Source organism: Ornithorhynchus anatinus, chromosome 2 (genome assembly GCF_004115215.2).
Source record: "Ornithorhynchus anatinus isolate Pmale09 chromosome 2, mOrnAna1.pri.v4, whole genome shotgun sequence".
In the NCBI taxonomy this organism is placed as follows: Eukaryota; Metazoa; Chordata; class Mammalia; order Monotremata; family Ornithorhynchidae; genus Ornithorhynchus; species Ornithorhynchus anatinus.
In genome coordinates this window covers 140,789,930-140,808,514 of record NC_041729.1, presented here as the reverse complement: position 1 = coordinate 140,808,514, position 18,585 = coordinate 140,789,930, and the positions used below count along the sequence as shown (strand labels likewise).

The 18,585-nt window shown below is 48.5% G+C and overlaps 1 long non-coding RNA gene across 1 annotated transcript; it reads right to left on the bottom strand.

The window, feature by feature from the left end:
- Nucleotides 1-492: 492 nt before the first annotated feature.
- On the bottom strand, nucleotides 493-17,455 carry LOC114808838. Its single transcript, XR_003756606.1, has 5 exons — nucleotides 17,327-17,455; nucleotides 16,626-16,737; nucleotides 3,128-3,154; nucleotides 2,268-2,294; nucleotides 493-1,114 (listed from the first exon to the last, which is right to left on the bottom strand). It is a non-coding gene; the product is annotated as an uncharacterized LOC114808838 (long non-coding RNA).
- Between the last annotated feature and the right edge of the window lie 1,130 nt (nucleotides 17,456-18,585).

Sequence of the window (18,585 nt, the reverse complement as noted above, 5' to 3'; positions counted from 1 at the left end):
TCCCCGCCTCCCCACTCCGGCTCCAGGCCAGGAGCATCGCCCTCCACGGGCTCGGGGACCCGGGGACCCGGGGCCTTCCCTCACCTCTCTGACAGAACCTTGGCCTCCAGCACTCCAAGAGGAAAAATTATTCATCCCATCCCTGGTTATTGTCTGTCCGTCTATCGACCCATCCTTTCCATATCCAGTACCTCTATAATTCCACCCACTCCTCACTTCAACAGCAAAGACCAACCTCACCCCCGACCTCTGACCCCACACTGGCCCTGTCCTGGGGCTGGACTGGGTCTCACAGGCACTGCCTCACCCTCTCTCCCCAGCCAGCCTGGGGCCACATCCTGAGCCTCCCTGGGACCTTCCATCAGTCTGCCCCATCGCCCGTCCCACTATCTCCTTGCCCTTTTGCCTCTGCCCTGAGTCTAGAGAGACGCTCCCTCTTAATTAGAAAAAGCAAACAGGAAAATAAATAGTCAAGAATAATGGAACAAGTAGTAATAGTAACTGTGTAGTAGTAGTTACTGTACTAACAACTACCATACTGTTTAATGCAGTAAACTCCATTAAGTGCTGGGTGAGAATTAAGGTGCAGGGGTGGGGAATGAAACAGAGTCTCTCTTTCAGGGAGGCTTGGAAAACCACCTCTTTCAATCTAAAATTTCATTTCATAACTGGAGGCTGCTGAGAAGTCTTCAGTGGATAAGCCACTCTCAGAGGTGGATAATTGAGAAGACTGCATAAAGAAGAAGCTCCAAAGCCTCAGGGTTTCTCTGATGGTTTGGGGAGGCAGATGCTGGACTAGGACAACAGGAGAGGAGTGGGAGGTGCATTCATTCAATAGGTGAGGGACCGGTTGGGGAAGTGGGGATGAGAGTGGAGGCAAGGAACTTGTGCCAAGAGGAAGGAGACAGCAGGGGCAGTGAGGGAAAGGGTGGGCCGCAGGTGGGTTAGAGCCATCCTGGTGGGTGACAGTGCGGGGGTGAATGTGTCTGAGCTGAGAAACCCTGGGCTGTCACAGACTGGGGTCAGGGGATCCATCCCGGAGCCAGGGAGCAAGATGAGAAAGCCGAGTGCATCAGCTTCAGGGTCAGATGGCTGGGAGCCACCATGCTGGGTGCTGTGCGGAGAGATGGGGGAAGGGGTTACACTGGGCCACAGAGGAAGTCAACTGGAAACAGAAGTCCCTTCCACCTCTACCCCCACCCTGCTGCTATTTCAAACCATGAAATAAGGGACCTCGGGACGGAGGGATATTTCCACACAGAATCCAGCTCTGCCCTGCATCATGCTGCCCCGCCCTCATGTACCGGTCAGAACCGGTAGAGTTCTGAAGCCTCACAGAACCAGGTAAAGACCGAGCCTGGGCAGTCTCTCTGACCATGACCCTTGGGCCGCTCCCTGCACACACTTCCCAGGACAGGAGGTAGATGGGATAGGCAGAGCAGAGAGGTGACTATTTGTGTCAGCCAGCAGGGTAACCAGGGCCTTGGGGGCTGCAGCCAGGGGCAGGGATGGGAGACAAGACAGCCCCTCACCTGAACTGCAAGGGGCATCTTTCTCATCTGAAACACAGGCTCCTCCTCCCCTCTCCTGGCCCTCTACATTCCACTTCAAAAGCATCCCCATCTGCCCCTACAAATCTCCCCCAGTCACAAGGGGTTGGGGGTAGGTTGCGAATTATTGACGAACTACATCTGCATCTGTTTAGTGCAGTGCCCTATAATAATAATACTAAATGTATTATTATGGTAGAATGTGATAAGCACTTTATGATGTGCCAAGCACTGTACTCAGCACCATTTCTCAAGGTTTTTCAATGGACTGCCCATCCATGTCCGCACCAAACTCTTTACCGCCAGCTTTAAAGCACTCAATCACCTAGCCCTCTCGTACCTTACCTCATTGACTGGTTAAAACCCAGCCTACACTCTTCACTCTTCTAATGCCAACGTACACACTATATATCATTCTTGTCTATCTTGCTCTCTTTACTCTTCTGCATCCTGCCTCTGGCCTGGAACACCTCTGACCTTTTCGTATCCAACAGGCAATCAGTCTCCTCACCTTCAAAACAGTATCCAACCCTAACAGCCTCCCCCCACCAAAAACACCACAGCAACACCCCATTTGTCCTCTCTCCCATGTTTTCGATGGACACAGCCCTGGTCTCTCTCGGGTCCAGGGTCCTTGGCGTACTGGATGGAGCACGGGCCTGGGAGTCAGGGAATTTCGTATATAGGGACAGGATAGGAGAAGAGATGGCTACTCACCTGAACTCCAAGTGGCATCTTTCCCATCTGAAACACAAAGAAAATAGAAGGTCAGTCCCCTCTTGCCTGCTCTGGCACCTCCTCCCCTCTCCTGGCCCTCCACACTCCACTCCAACATCACCCCATGAGTCCCTACAAATCTTCCCCAGTCACATAGGGATTGGGTGGGGGTGTGAATTCCTGATAGACACAGCCCTGGTCTGCATCTAGTTCAGGACCCTTGGTCCCCATCCCCATGGCACAAGCCCGTTATAAGTCAGTTAGTCATGAGTGTCTACTGAGCGTCTGTTTAGTGCCGTGCCCTGTAATAACAATAATAATATTATTATTAGTGTTATGGTAGAATGTGATAAGCACTTTACTATGTGCCAAGCACTGTACTCAGAACCATGTCTCAAGAAATTCCAATGGGTTGCCCAGTGACCTCCACATCAAACTCCTTACCACTGGCTTTAAAGCATTCAATTGCCTAAACCCCTCCTACCTTACCTCCTTGACTTGCTACTACAGCCCAGACTGCACTCTTCACTCTTCTAATGCCAACCTACTCCCTATATCTCAGTCTCTGCTATCTTGCTGCTTACCTCTTGCCCACATCCTGCCTCTGACCTGGAATGCTCTCCTTTTTCATATCCAACGGGCACTCTCCCCACTTTTAAAACAATCTCCAACCCTGACCTCTCCCCGCTGCCAAAAACACCACAGTAACACCCCATCTGTCCTCTCTCCTGTGTTTTTGATGGACATAGCCCTGGTTTCCCTCCAGTCCAGGGTCCTTGGTGTACTGGATAGAGCACAGGGCTGGTAGTCAGGGATCTTGGGAAGGAGGGGTGGGGATGGAAGAAGAGATGGTCCCTCACCTGCACTGCAAGTGGCATCTTTTTCATCTGAAACACAAAGAGAATAGTAGGTCAGTCCCCACCTGCCTGCTCTGGCTCCTCCTCCCCTCTCCTGGCCCTCCACACTCCACTCTAAAGAACTTCCTCAGTCTCTACAAATCTCCCCTAGCCATTTTGGGTTGGGGTCGGGGGTGAGAATTCCTGATGGATTCAGCCCTGGTATCCATAATAATAATAACAATAATAATTGTGATATTTGCTAAGTGCTTACTATGTGCCAGGTACTAAGTACCAGGGTGGTTACAAGCAAATTGGGTTAGACACAGACCCTATTCCACGTGGCGCTCACAGTCTCAATCCCCATTTTACAGATCAGGTAACTGAAGCATAGAGAAGTGAAATGACTTGCCCAGAGACCCATAGCAGACAAGTGACAGAGCCAGGAGTAGAATCCATGACCTTCTGACTCCCAGGCCCTTGCTCTATCCACTACACCATGCTGCTTCTCCATCTAGTTCAGGACTCTCCGCCCCCTTCCCCATGGCACAATAACAATAGTAATTATGATATTCATTCATTCAATCATATTTATTGAGCATTTACTATGTGGAGAGCACTGTACTGAGTACTTGGAAAGCATAATTCAGCAATAGAGACAATCCCAGCCCACACTAGCCTTATAGTCTAGACCGAGGGAGACAGATATCAGAACAAGTAAAGGGGTATCAGTAGAAATAAATAGAATTGTAGATATATACATATATACATAAGCGCTGTGGAGCAGGTGAGAGTATAGGGAGCAAGTTGAAGTGACATGGAAGGGAGGGGGAGGTGAGGAAAAGGGGGCTTAGTTTGGGAAGGCTTTTTGGAGGAGGTGCACCTTCAGTAGGGCTTTGAAGGGGTGAAGAGTGATTGGCAGATAAGAAGAGGGAGGGCATTCCAGGCCAGAGGTAGGACATGGGCCAGGGGCAAGACAGATTGGCAGATAAGAAGAGGGAGGGCATTCCAGGCCAGAGGTAGGACATGGGCCAGGGGCAAGACAGACGAACAAAGAGACAGGCAAAATCGAGGCACAGTGAGAAAGTTAGCGTCACAGGAGCGGAGTGTTCAGGCTGGGATGTAGGAGAGAAGGGAGGTGAGGTAAGGGGCAAGGAGAGGGAGAGCTTTGAAGCCAATAGTGAGGAGTTTTTGGTGTTAAGGAGGTTGATAGACAATCACTGGAGAGTTTTGAGGAGGTGGGTGACATGCCTTGAACCTTTCTGTAGAAAGATAATCTGGGTAGCAGAGTGAAGAATGGACTGAAGTGGGAGAAGCAGGAGGTTGGAAGGTCAGAAAGGAGGCTGAGGCAGTAATCCAGTCGGGATAGGATGAGTGATTGTACTAAAGTGAAAGTGGTTTGGACAGAGAGGGAAGGACGGATCTTGGAGATGTTGTGAAGGTCAGGATTTGGTGATGAATTGGATATGTGGGGTGAATTAGAGTGCTTACTACATGCCAGGCACTGTACTAAGCACTTTCATGTCAGTCATGACTGTGTACTGAGCATCTGTTTTGTGCAGTACCCTGTAATAGCAACAATAATATTACTAAATATTAATATTATGGTGGAATGTGATAATTGCTTTACTACATGCCAAGCACTGTACTAAGCACACCTTATCAAGAATGCCCATCGGTTTGCCCATCCATCTCTGCATCAAACAGAAACTCCTTACCATCAGTTTTAAAGCACTGTCACCTAACCCCCTCCTAATAATAATAATAATAATAATGATGTTGGTATTTGTTAAGCGCTTACTATGTGCCGAGCACTGTTCTAAGCCCTGGGGTAGATACAGGGTAATCAGGTTGTCCCACGTGAGGCTCACAGTTAATCCCCATTTTACAGATGAGGTAACTGAGGCACAGAGAAGTTAAGTGATTTGCCCACAGTCACCCAGCTGACAAGTGGTAGAGCCGGGATTCGAACTCATGACCTCTGACTCCCAAGCCCTGGCTCTTTCCACTGAGCCACGCTGCTTCTCAAAAGTAAATTGCGGTATTTGTTAAGCACTTACCATGTGCAAAGCACTGTTCAAAGCACTGGGGGATACAAGGTGATCAGGTTGTCCCACATGGGGCTCACAGTTTTAATCCCCATTTGATAGATGAGGTAACTGAGGCACAGAGAAGTTAAGTGACTTGCCCAAGGTCACACAGCTGACCAGCAGCAGAGCTGGGATTAGAACCTGTGAACTCTGGCTCCCAAGCCTGCGCTCTTTCCACTGAGCCACGCTGCTTCTCATACCTTACCTCCTTGTTGTACTACCACTACTCAGGCCTCTCACTTCGCTCCACTACTACCAACCTACTCATTGTACTTCAATCTCGCCTAACTGGCTGCTGACCTATTGCCTGTGTCCTGCCTCTGGCCTGGAACACCCTCCCTCTTCATATCCTACAATCTCTCTCCCCACCTTCTAAACCTTACTGAAAGCACATCTCCTCCAACATGTCTTCCCTGCTAACCCTTCATTTCCTCATTATTATTATGATCAATAATAGTAATCATAATAATAATGGTATTTGTTAAGCATTTGGTATGACTCAAGCATTGTTCTTAACACTAGGGCAAATGCAAGCTAATCAGGTTGGGCTCAGTCCCTGTCCCACATGGAGTTCACAGTCTTAATGAGGATTAAGATTAAAATCCCCATTTTACAGATGAGGTAACTGAGGCCCAGAGAAATGAAGTGACTCTTCTTCCATTCCCTTCAATGTCTCCTTTACCCTGGGTTATGCACTCTTCATTCACCTTTCCTCACCCCCACCTCACTTATGTACAAATCTGTAGTTTGTTTATATTACTATCTGTTTCCCCCTCTACACTGTTAGCTCATATTTTTAAATGATATTTGTTAAGTGCTTAGTATGTGCCAGGCACTATACTAAGCACTGGGGTAGATACAAGCTAAACAGGTTGGACTGAGTCTATGTCCCACATGGGGCTCACAGTCTTAATCCCCATTTGACAGATGAGGTAATTGAGACATTGAGAAGTGAAGTGATTTTTCCAAGGTCACACAGAAGACAGGTGACAGAGCCAGGATTAGAACCCAGGTTCTTCTGACTGCCAGGACCATGCACTATCCATTAAGCCATGCTGCTTCTCAAAGCAGCATTGTGGGCAGGGAACATGTCTACCAACTCTGTTTATATTGTAGTCTCCCAAGTGTTTATTACAGTGAACTACATGTGCTAAATGCACAATAACTATGATTGATTGACTGATTGGGAAAGATACAGGATAATCAGGTCAGACACAATCCCTGACCTTTAAGAGGTTCATAGTCTAAGTAGGCAGAGGAGATGATATTGAATCCCTATTATACAGTTGAAGAAATTGAAGCAACAGAAAATTTAAGTGGCTTGGCCAAGGCTACATTGATGGAGCAGGCATTAGAACCCAGGTCCTCTGATTCTAAGGCCTTTGATCAATCAATTAATGATTTAATCAGTGTTATTTATTATTTACTGAGTGCCAAGCAAGTATTTTGTAAAATATACTCACCCACTCCAGGTTCTAAGAACGATCATCTACCCCCGACCTTCCCCAGGTCTCCCCCTCTAACTTCTTTAACCATTTTTGATCCCTTTCTCCCATTTCATCTCTCTTTCTCTTTGCCTACATTGATCCTTGGGGACTTCAATATCCACACAGATGTGCCTGATGACCTTTTTGCCACCTGCCTTTTCATTCATTCATTCAATAGTATTTATTGAGTGCTTACTATGTGCAGAGCACTGTACTAAGTGCTTGGAATGTACAAATCGGCAACAGATAGATACAGGCCCTGCCCAATGACGGGCTTATAGTCTTATCAGGGAAGATAGACAAAAAGAATAGCAATAAATAGAATCAAGGGGATGAACATCTCATTAACAAAATAAATAGGGTAATGACAATATATACAAATGAGCGGATGAGCACAGTGCTGAGGGGAGGGGAAGGGAGAGGGGGAGGAGCAGAGGGAAGGGGGGGGAAGAGGGCTTAGCTGAGGGGAGGTGAAGAAGGGGGGTAGAGAGGCAGCAGAGGGAGCAGAGGGAAAAGGGGAAGCTCAGTCTGGGAAGGCCTCTTGGAGGAGGTGAGCTCTCAGTAGGGCTTTGCAGAGGGGAAGAGAATTAGTTTGGCGGAGGTGAGGAGGGAGGACATTCCAGGACAGTGGGAGGACGTGGCCCCGTGGTCGACGGCGGGATAGGTGAGAATGGGGGTTGGTGAGGAGGTGGGTGGCAAAGGAGTGGAGAGTGCGGGTGGGCAGTAGAAAGAGAGAAGGGAGGAGAGGAAGGAGGGGGCAAGGTGATGGAGAGCCTTGAAGCCTCAAATGAGAAGTTTTTTTTCATGCGGAGGTTTATAGGCAACCACTGGAGGTTTTTAAGAAGGGGAGTGACATGCCCAGAGCGTTTCTGCAGGAAGATGAGCTGGGCAGCGGAATGAAGAATAGACTGGAGCAGGGAGAGACAGGAGGAAGGGAGATCAGAGAGAAGGCTGACATAATCCAGCCGGGATATTACAAGGGCCTGTAACAGTAAGATAGCCATTTAGGTGGAGAGGAAAGGGCGGATCTTGGTGATATTATAAAGGTGAGGCTGGCAGGTTTGGGTGACGGATCAGATGTGTGGGGTGAACAAGAGACCTGAGTCAAAGATGACACCGAGGTTGCGGGCCTGAGAGACGGGAAGGATGGTCATATCATCCACAGTGATAGGGAAGTCAGGAAAAGGACAGGGCTTGGGAGGGAAGATGAGGAGCTCAGTTTTGGCCATGTTGAGTTTTAGGTGGTGGGCAGACATCCAGGTAGAGACGTCTTGGAGGCAGGAGGAGATACGAGCCTGAAGGGAGGGGGAGAGGACATTCAATTCAATAGTATTTATTGAGCGCTTACTATGTGCAGAGCACTGTACTAAGCGCTTGGAATGAACAAGTCGGCAACAGATAGAGACAGTCCCTGCCGTTTGATAGGCTTACAGTCTAATCGGGTGAGACAGACAGACAGGAACAATGGCAATAAAAGGACAGGGGCAGAGATGTAGATTTGTGTGTCATCTGCATAGAGAAGATAGTTGAAGCCGGGAGAGCAAATGAGTTCACCAAGGGAGTGAGTGTAAATGGAGAACAGAAGAGGGCCAAGAATTGACCCTTGAGGAACCCCAACAGTTAGAGGACGGGAGGGGGAGGAGGAGCCTGCGAAGGAGACTGAGAATGAAGGCCAGAGAGATAAGAGGAGAACCATCACCCAACTCCACTGACCTCCTGTTCCACCCCATCTAGCCCACTCACTAATTTAGACACATACTAGATCTCATTATCTCTAGCGACTGCACATTCTCTACTCTAACCAACCCTGAAATCCCTCTATCTGACCACAACCTCCTCACCTGCCTTCTCTTTCTCACATCTCTCTGCAAATCTGTACTGTTACCCGACAGAGAACTCCAATCTTTTGACCCCATCCAATTTTCATTCATTTTATTAAGTGCTTACTATGATGATGTTGGTATTTGTTAAGCGCTTACTATGTGCCGAGCACTGTTCTAAGCGCTGGGGTAGACATAGGGGAATCAGGTTGTCCCACGTGGGGCTCACAGTCTTAATCCCCATTTTACAGATGAGGGAACTGAGGCACAGAGAAGTGAAGTGACTCGCCCACAGTCACACAGCCGACAGAGCACTGTACTAAGCACTTGGAATGTACAAATCGGCAACAGATAGAGACAGTCCCCGCACATTGACGGGCTTACAGTCTAATCGGGGGAGACAGACAGACAAAAACAATAGCAATAAAGAGAATCAAGGGGATGTACATCTCATTAAAACAATAGCAATAAATAGAATCAAGGGGATGAACATCTCATTAACAAAATAAATAGGGTAATAAAAATATATACAAATGAGCGGATGAGCACAGTGCTGAGGGGAGGGGAAGGGAGAGGGGGAGGAGCAGAGGGAAAGGGGGGGAAAGGGGGCTTAGCTGAGGGGCGGTGAAGGGGGAGGTAGAGAGGCAGCAGAGGGAGCAGAGGGAAAAGTGGAAGCTCTGTCTGGGAAGGCCTCTTGGAGGAGGTGAGCTTTAAGTAGGGTTTTGAAGAGGGAAAGAGAGTTAGTTTGGCAGAAGTGAGGAGGGAGGGCATTCCAGGACAGCGGGAGGACGTGGCCCAGGGGTCGACGGCAGGATAGGCGAGAACGGGGGACGGTGAGGAGGTGGGTGGTAGAGGAGCGGAGCGTGCGGGGTGGGCAGTAGAAAGAAAGGAGGAGAGGTAGGAGGGGGCAAGGGGATGGAGAGCCTTGTAGCCTAGAGTGAGAAGTTTTTGTTTCGTGCAGAGGTTAATAGGCACTGGAGGTTTTTAAGAAGGGGAGTGACATGCCCAGAGCGTTTCTGCAGGAAGATGAGCTGGGCAGTTGAATGAAGAATAGACTAGAGTGGGGAGATAGAGGAGGAAGAGAGATCAGAGAGAAGACTGACACAATAATCCAGCCGGGATATTATTAGAGCCTGTACCAGTAAGATAGCCGTTTGGGTGGAGAGGATGTGAGAAGTGAGACGGGCAGGTCTCAGTGACGGATTGGACGTGTGGGGTGAATGAGAGAGCTGAGTCAAAGATGACACCGAGGTTGCGGGCTTGAGAGACGGGAAGGGTGGTCGTACCATCCACAGTGATGGGGAAGTCAGGAAGAGGACAGGGCTTGGGAGGGAAGATAAGGAGTTCAGTTTTGGCCATGTTGAGTTTTAGGTGGTGGGCAGACACCCAGGTAGAGACGTCCTGGAGGCAGGAGGAGATACAAACCCGAAGGGAGGGGGAGAGGACAGGGGCAGAGATGTAGATCTGTGTGTCATCTGCATAGAGATGATAGTTGAAGCCGTGAGAGCGAATGAGTTCACCAAGGGAGTGAGTGTATATGGAGAACAGAAGAGGGCCAAGAACTGACCCTTGAGGAACCCCAACAGCTGGAGGATGGGAGGGGGAGGAGGAGCCTGCGAAGGAGACTGAGAATGAACGGCCAGAAAGATAAGAGGAGAACCGGGAGAGGATGGAGTCCGTGAAGCCAAGGTGAGATAAGGTATGGAGGAGAAGGGGATGGTCAGCAGTGTCAAAGGCAGCTGAGAGGTCAAGGAGGATTAGGATAGAGTAGGAGCCATTGGATCTGGCAAGAAGGAGGTCATGGGTGACCTTAGAGAGAGCAGTCTCGGTAGAGAGGAGGGGACGGAAGCCAGATTGGAGGGGGTCTAGGAGAGAATTGGAGTTAAGGAATTCTAGGGAGCGAGTGTAAATGACTCGTTCTAGGAGCTTGGAAAGGAAGGGTAGTAGGGAGTTAGGGTGATAACTGGAAGGAGAAGTGGGGTTGAGAGAGGGTTTTTTTAGGATGGGGAAGACATGGGCATGTTTGAAGGCAGAGGGGAAGAAGTCATTGGAGAGTGAGCGCTTAAAAATAGAAGTTAAGGAGGGGAGGAGGGAAGGGGCGATGGTTTTTTATAAGGTGAGCAGGAATGGGGTCCGAAACACAGGTGGAGGGGGTGGCACTTGCGAGGAGGGAGGAGATCTCCTCTGAGGATACTGCAGGGAAGGATGGAAAAGTAGGGGAGAGGGTTGGGGGGGAAGGCAGGATGGGGAGGGGTGACTTTGGGGAGCTCTGACCTGATTGTGTTAATTTTTGTGATGAATGGCCAGATCATTGGGGGTGAGGGATGGGGAACGGGGAGGAACAGGGGGCCTGAGGAGAGAATTAAAGGTCTGGAACAATTGGCGGCGGTGACGGGCATGGATGTCAATGAAGGAAGAAAAGAAGTTTTCTTTTCTCAATTTTCTTTTCTCAATTTTCTCAACTCATCATACTTTATTTAGCTTCCATAATGCAAACTTCCATCTCTTGAGGACCAAACTGATGTTCTCAACACCATGCTCCCCTAATCCCTTCGTCAATCTTGTACCACTAACCTACAACCCTGAATCAACTGCACAGTCCACCTCCTTCACTCTTGACCATGACCTGCAGAGCACTGTGGGCAGAAATCTAGATATCAGGTAGACTTCTTTCACTTGAGGTTTATTCTTCTGTGCTTTAACTCTTCCCTCTCCTCTGCCCAACAAAATTATTTCTCCATCTTTATTGACATCCATGCCCCTCGCTCTCACTAGTTGTTCCAGATTTTACCTTCCTCAAACCCCCATTCCCCCGCTTCCCCTTTCACTTGCCCCTAATGACGTGGCCACCTACTTTTTTGAGAAAAGTGACACTAGGAGGCGCAATCTCCCTAAAATCGCCCCTGCTCCTCCCACAGTCCTTTTTCCCTGCTGCAACTCCTTCAACTCTCCCATCTTTCCCAGTAGTATCTATAAAGGAGTTCTCCTGCCTTCTTTCAAACCCCACTCCCTACAGTTGCCCATCCAACCCCATTCCTTCACACCTTAAAACATTTGTCCCTTCTTTCCTTTCCTCCCTAACTGCCATTTTCAACTGTTTTCTCTCGTGTAGCTTCTTCCCCACTGTTTTCAAACATGCCCATGCCCTATCCTCAAAAAACCCACCCTTGACTCCATGTGTCCCTCCAGTTATTGCCCCATACCATTCCTCTCCAAATGTTGTTTCCATCCACTGTCTCAAGTTCCTCTCCTCCAGTTCTCTCCTTGACCCTCCCCAAACTGTCTCCCATTCCCTTCATTCCACAGAAAAGTCCCTCTCAAAGGTCACCAATGATCTCCTTCTTGACAAATCCAACGGCCTCTACTCCATCCTCATTTTCCTCGAACCCTCAGCTACCTTCGACACCGTCAACCACACCTTTCTCCTGGAAACATTATCCAACCTCAACCTCACTGACATTGTCCTCTCCTGTTCTCCTCCTAGCTCTCTGGTTGCTCATTGTCAGTCTCTTTCGAGGGCTCCTCCTCTGCCCCACACTCCCTAACTCTGGGAGTCCCTTAAGGTTCAGTTCCGAGTCCCCTTCTGGGTCCCCTTTTATTCTCCATCTATACCCACTCCCTTGGAGAACTCATTCACTCACATGACTTCAACTACCACCTCTCTGCAGATGATTCCCAAATCTACATCTCCAGCCCTGATCTCTGTCACTGTTTATAATAATAATGGTGGCACTTATTCAGCACTTACTATGTATCACGCTGTGGTGGATACAAGCAAAATGAGGTTGGATACAGCTCCTGTCCCACTTGAGGTTCACAGTCTTAAGCCCATTTTACAGGTGAGGGAACTTAGGTACACAGCAGACAAGTGGCGGAGCAGCGATTAGAACCCAGGTCATTCTGAATTCTGGATCATGCTCTATCCACTAAGCCATGCTGCTAATGTCATGGTTTACTGTTGTATTGTACTTTCCCACGAGCTTAGTACAGTACTCTGCACATAGTAAGTGCTTAATACATACGATTGAATGAACTGAATGAATAACTACATATGTTTGCAATGAGAGAGGATTAGTCAGGAAAGGCCTTCTCTAGAAGATGTTTATTAGGATGGTTTTGAATTAGAGAGAAGACACCAGAGAGGACCTCCCTCCCCTCATCCCAAGGAATTCCCTTCAAGGATTAACCCCGGGATATTACCCATTAACTCACTTCCTTTATAGGCACAGCTGAAACAGCCTAAAGTCTTCTTTGAGTTGAGGATGAAGTGGCCTCTCTCCTTCCCTGGAGTGATGTTGAAGACTTCATTCACAGGGATCAGCACTTCTCGTTGATATTCATAAAAGGAGAAGTTTTGGATATCCACCCCCAAGGAGGTATAGATGGTGTGGAAGGTGCGATTACCGAATGACTCACCTAGCAAACTATTCTGGGATGTTGAGCCAAAATGCCCAAAGCGCATGGGGCCCGTCCCTCTGTGAATGAACTCTTCCCTAGAGCCCCGATAAAGGTGCATTTGACCTTTGGCAGGAGCAGCAGAGCCCTGGTCAGGTAGAAGTGGAAGGCTTTGTACCAAAAATTATTCTTCTAGTCCTCCAGAGACCTGCCATTTTTCTTCACAGCCTGGTTGAAGTCTAGATAATAGCCGGGATCGGTGTACAGCATGACCGCTATGCCGTACTCATCCCTGAAGCCTGAGGGAAGGGGACACACCTTCTCCCTGGTCTCTTTCTGCCACTTGTTTGTTGCTTTGGCCCAGGCATCATGGAGGGATTCATTGCTTTTCATTTCATCCTCCAGGAGTTGGGGGGCTACAGATTCCATTTCTTTTTCACATCCTTTATACTGGTCATCAAAAGCATCGTACTCCATGGTTATCTCATTCTGCTTGCCTCCCACCTGGACAGAGAAGATTATGGGACTGACACCAGAGGAGGGACAGGGGCCTCTTGGGCACTAAGCCTAGACCCTCCCTCTCCCCCTTTCAGAGATGAAGCAGGAGCAGGGACCTGGGGCCTGGGCAAGGATGTCCAATCCACAGATGGCCAGTGATCAGGGCCAATCTGGAGCCTAGGATTGGGTGGGGGAAGCACTTCAGGGCATCTTGGGGGCAGAAGGAATCAGAATCTGGGTTGATATAATGAAAATAAGACCAAAAACATGGGACTAGATGGAAAGGACTCATAAAATGAATTAATCAATCAAGGATTAACTAATTAATAAACAGTTTTACACATGAGTTCTGTGGTAACTGAAGGGGTGAGAGGGTGGTGGCTCCTTCAGGGAGGGCTTCCTGGAGGGGTGACTTTTCAGGAAGGCCTAGAATTGGGAAGTGATGTAGTTCAGCAGATCTGAGCAAGGATGAGATTTCAGATGGCAAGGGGACGGGGGAACACAACCAAACAAAGGACAGTAAAGAAGATTGTGAAGGGATGAAAAAAAGCTGGGGTTAGGGGAGAGGATGGAAAGCACAAGTGGGACAATGCTGTTGGCCCCCCCCAGCCCACTCTGGACTCCCTTGCTGCCCACCACTGTTCCTGGATCGCTGACATCTCTGTAGAATATCTGAAGATGGAGAGTAGTGTGATAAGGGCTGGTGCACCACATCTCCTGGGGGCAGTGCCCTGGATCCAGGCATACCAGGTTCCAGTGGATTCGAGGTCTAGGGGACCAGGGCAAACCACAGCTTTGGAAAAGTCATTTGGGGAGCAAGGATTCTGAGGGGGAATCCATTTGTGGAGCAGCGTGGTCTAGTGGAAAGAGCACAGGCCTGGGATAGAGGACCAGGGTTCTAATCCTGGTTCTTCCAATTGCTTGCTATGTGACCTTGGACAAGTAACTTCACTTTTGCTGCCTCAGTTTCCTCATCCATAAAATGGGGATTCAATCAATGCCTGTTGCTCCTCTTATGAGGCCCATATGGAACAAGGATGTGTCTGACCTGATTAGCTTGTATCTACCCCTGCACCTAGAACAATGCTTGGTACATAGTAAGCCCTTAACGAATATAATGATAAAAACAATAATGATGATGACAATAAGCAGTAGAGAAGCAGCATGGCTCAGTGGAAAGAGCACAGGCTTGGGAGTCAAAGGTCATGGACTCTAATCCCATCTCTGTCACTTGTCAGCTGTGTGACTTTGGGTAAGTCACTTAACTTCTCTGTGCCTCAGTTCCCTCATCTGCAAAATGGAGATTAAGACTGTGAGCCCCACGTGGGACAACAACCTGATTATCTTGTATCTCTCCCAGTGCTTAGAACAGTGCTTGGCACATAGTAAGCACTTAGCTAATACCATTAGTATAATAATAATAATGTTAACTTTCCCAGAAATTGCAAAACCCCCTTTTCCTATTTCCACACCCCTCTCTCCTTCCTTTATGGCACAGCTCCAGACCACCATCACTGAGACGTCTTTCCTCATTAAACCTACCCACTCTCGAACTTGCCACCCTATCCCTGACTTTCACCTCCACCCAAAGCTCCATCCCATCCCAGCCCCATTTGCCCCTACCCTAAGAGAAACTTGGATATGCACAGCTCAGAAACTGGTGTTAGCTCCAGCAAGTCACTTAACTTCTTCTGTCTCTAAGTTAACTCATCTGTAAAATGGAGACTAAGACTGCGAGCCCCATGTGGGACACAGACTGTATCCAACCTGATCAGCTCTCATCTACCCTAGAACTTAGTACAATAACTGAGAAGCAGCATGGCCTATTGGATAGTCCACAGGTCTGGGAGTCAGAAGGACCTGGGTTCTAATCCCATATCCTCCACTTGTCTGCTGTGGGACCCTAGGCAAGTCCTAAATTTCTCTAGTCCTCAGTTGCCTCATCTGTAAAGTGGGGATTAAGATGGTGAGCCTCATATAGGGCAGGGACTGTGTCCAATCTGATTAACTTGTATTAATTCATTCATTCAGTCGTATTTATTGAGTGCTTACTGTGTGCAGAACACTGTACTAAGTGCTTGGGAAGTACAAATCAGTAACAGATAGAGACAATCCCTACCCAACAAGACAATCCCTACCCAACAACAGGCTCACAGTCTAGAATGGGGAGACAGATAACAAAATAAAATAAGTAGACAGGCATCACTACCATCAAAATAGATGAATAGAACCGTAGATAAATGTGTATCATTAACAGAATAAGTATAGTGACAAATATGTACAAATATATACAAATGCTGTAGGGAGAGGAATGGGGGTAAAGCAGAGGGAGGGAGCAGGGGCAATGGGGAGGGGAGGAGGAATAGAGGGAAAGGCTGGGCTCAGTCTGGGAAGGTCTCCTGGAGGAGGTGAGTTCTCGGTGGGGCTTTGAACCTACTGTACTACTTTGAACTCAGTAGGGAAGAGATCTAGCTATGAGGAGGGAGGGCATTCCAGGTCAGAGATAGGACATGGGCCAGGGGTCAAGGGCAGGACAGGTTGGAATGAGGCAGAGAGAGGAGGTTAAGCGGCAGAAGAAAGGAGTGTGTGGGCTGGGCTGCAGGAAGAGAGAAGGAAGGTGAGGTAGTAGTGGGCAAGGTGATGGACTGCTTTGAAGCCAATAGTGAGGAATTTTTTGCTTCATGCGAAGGTTGATAGGCAACCACTGGAGATTTTTGAGGAGCGGAGTGACATGCCCAGAGCGTTTCTGCAGAAAGATAGTCCGGGCAGCAGAGTGAAGAATAGATTGAAGCGGGGAGAGACAGGAGGATGGGAGATAAGAAAGGAGGCAGATGCAATAGTCCAGTCGGGATATTATGAGAGATTGTACCAGCAACATAGCAGTTTGGGTGGAGAGGAAGGGGTGGATCTTGGTGATGTAGTGAAGGTGAGACCGGCGGCTTTTAGTGACGGATTGGTTGCGTGGGGTAAATGAGAGAACAGAGTCAAGGTGTATGTACTAATATATCTACTACAGTGCCTAGAACAGTGCCTGGCACATAGTAAGAGCTTTACAAATACCATAAAATAAACCCCCTTCCAGATGCTTTGTAAGCATATTAAGGCCCAGGAATGTGTTTGCTAATTCTCTTGTATCGTACTCTCCAAAGCACTTAGAACAGTGCTTTGCACATATAAATGCTCAATAAATACCATTCATTGATTGATAAAAAGAAAATAAAAGAAAACTCACCTTTTAGTGATTGTTGGTACAGGAATATGGGGGAGGGTGAGTACCTGAGGTGTTCGCAAGAGGAACTGGATGCAGAGGGCAGAGATCATGACCATGTGAGGCAGGCAGGGAGCTAAGGGGATAAAGAGAAGTGCCCCCTGGCTTAAAAGGCTGGGTCCTGCCCCCAGCCCTGGGAACCTCCTAGTCATATTCCCCCATACTGAGCCTCTACCCCCAAGCTTGGTGCCAGGTCCTGCTCCCCATGGCCCCTCCCCACATACACGTGTGACTGTGGGCAAGTCACTTAACCACTCTGTGCCTCTGTTACCTCATCTATAAAATGGGGATTAAGACTGTGAGCCTCACGTGGGACAACCTGATTATCCTGTATCTACCCCAGCGCTTAAAACAGTGCTCTGCACATAGTAAGCACTTAACAAATACCAACATTATTACACCCTTTCGGGTTTTTTGAGGGGAGGGGAAAGAGAAAACAGTATTTTCACATATCTAATTCCCCATGCTTAGTACAGTGCTCTGCACACAGTAAGTGCTTGATAAATATGGTCACAAGTGTAGCCTCAATCCAGCATCTCCCTCCTCAGACCCAACCCCAAACACCACCCACCCAGCAGCACTATCAGGAAAATAAAAAAGCCAACACCATCCCAGCCTCCCCAACCAAGGGAGCCCCTCCCAAGCCTCTGACCTCTATGGCCTACCTCTCAGCACAAACACCTTCCTCTTGGCCTGAGAGCCCAACTCCAGTCACCCACAGCTCAGTCCCACATCCAATAAAATCAGTTCTGACCCTCTGCATACCGCCCCCACTAGCAGCCCGCATTCTCTCCAGCACCCTCTCCTTGACCCAAGCCAGCCCCATAGACCACCCACCTGAGCAGCAGCAATAACATCAGTAGAATAGCTATCAGCTGCCTCTATCCCACTGGGGTAGAGATGGAGAGGGAGGGGGAAGCAAGAGGAGCTCACAGCCCCTACTCACAGAATCCTGCCCAAACTATGCTGTGTCTTCCCTTTCATATGCAAACTCCCCTAATTTTCCCAGCAGGAGCCTTTTGTAGGGGGAAAGAGGACCTGAAAGACCCCTGGGCCTTAAAGCGGCAGTGCAACTTGTCTGTCTCCTCTTAGTGAGCATGAAGGGGATTGGGTGGGATTAGACTGAGTGGACAGGGAGGGGCTCTGAACATCTGTTGTATTGCACTCTCCCAAGTGCTTAGTACAGTGCTCTGCACTTAGTAAGTGCTCAATACATACCCTGCTACCTCTCTTCTCTGCTCTCCTACAAAACCCAACCTGCACATTTTACTCCTCTGAAGCCTACCTACTCACTACGCCTCTGTCTCATATCTCACTGCCAACCCCTCGCCGTTGTCCTGCCTCTGGCCAGGAAGTCCCGCCTTCCTCAGATCCAACGGAAAATTACTCTCCCCACCTTCAAAGCAGCCTTATTAAGGACACATCTCCTCCAAGAGACCTTCCCCAACTATGCCCCCATTTCCCCTTTTTCCACCCCCTCCTGGCTCACCCTGATCTCCTCCCTTTCTTCACCCTTCCCACAGCCCCAAAACATTTATGTAAATATCTGTACATGTCTGTAATTTCTTCATATTAATGTCTGTCTCTTCCTCTAGATTGTGAGCAGGAAATGTATCTACCAACTGGTCATTGTTGTCCACAAGAACTGCCCGATTGGCAGCCAGGCCTATGGAGCAGAACTGAGAGGACAAGAGTGACTCCATTTTAGTGAATCCAGGACTTCCTTTCATTTTATGATATCCTCCAGTTTGTTTTATGACTCCCTTATCAGTTTGTTTTATGATCCCCTCCAGTTTGAGAAATGGTCGACTCCCCAGAGAAGCAAGATAACCACAACATCCCTTTGACTCCCATGTCAAGAATCCATCGTGTTGTTAACCCTGACTGCAGCTGCTAATTGTCAACTGCACATCTGCTTATCTCC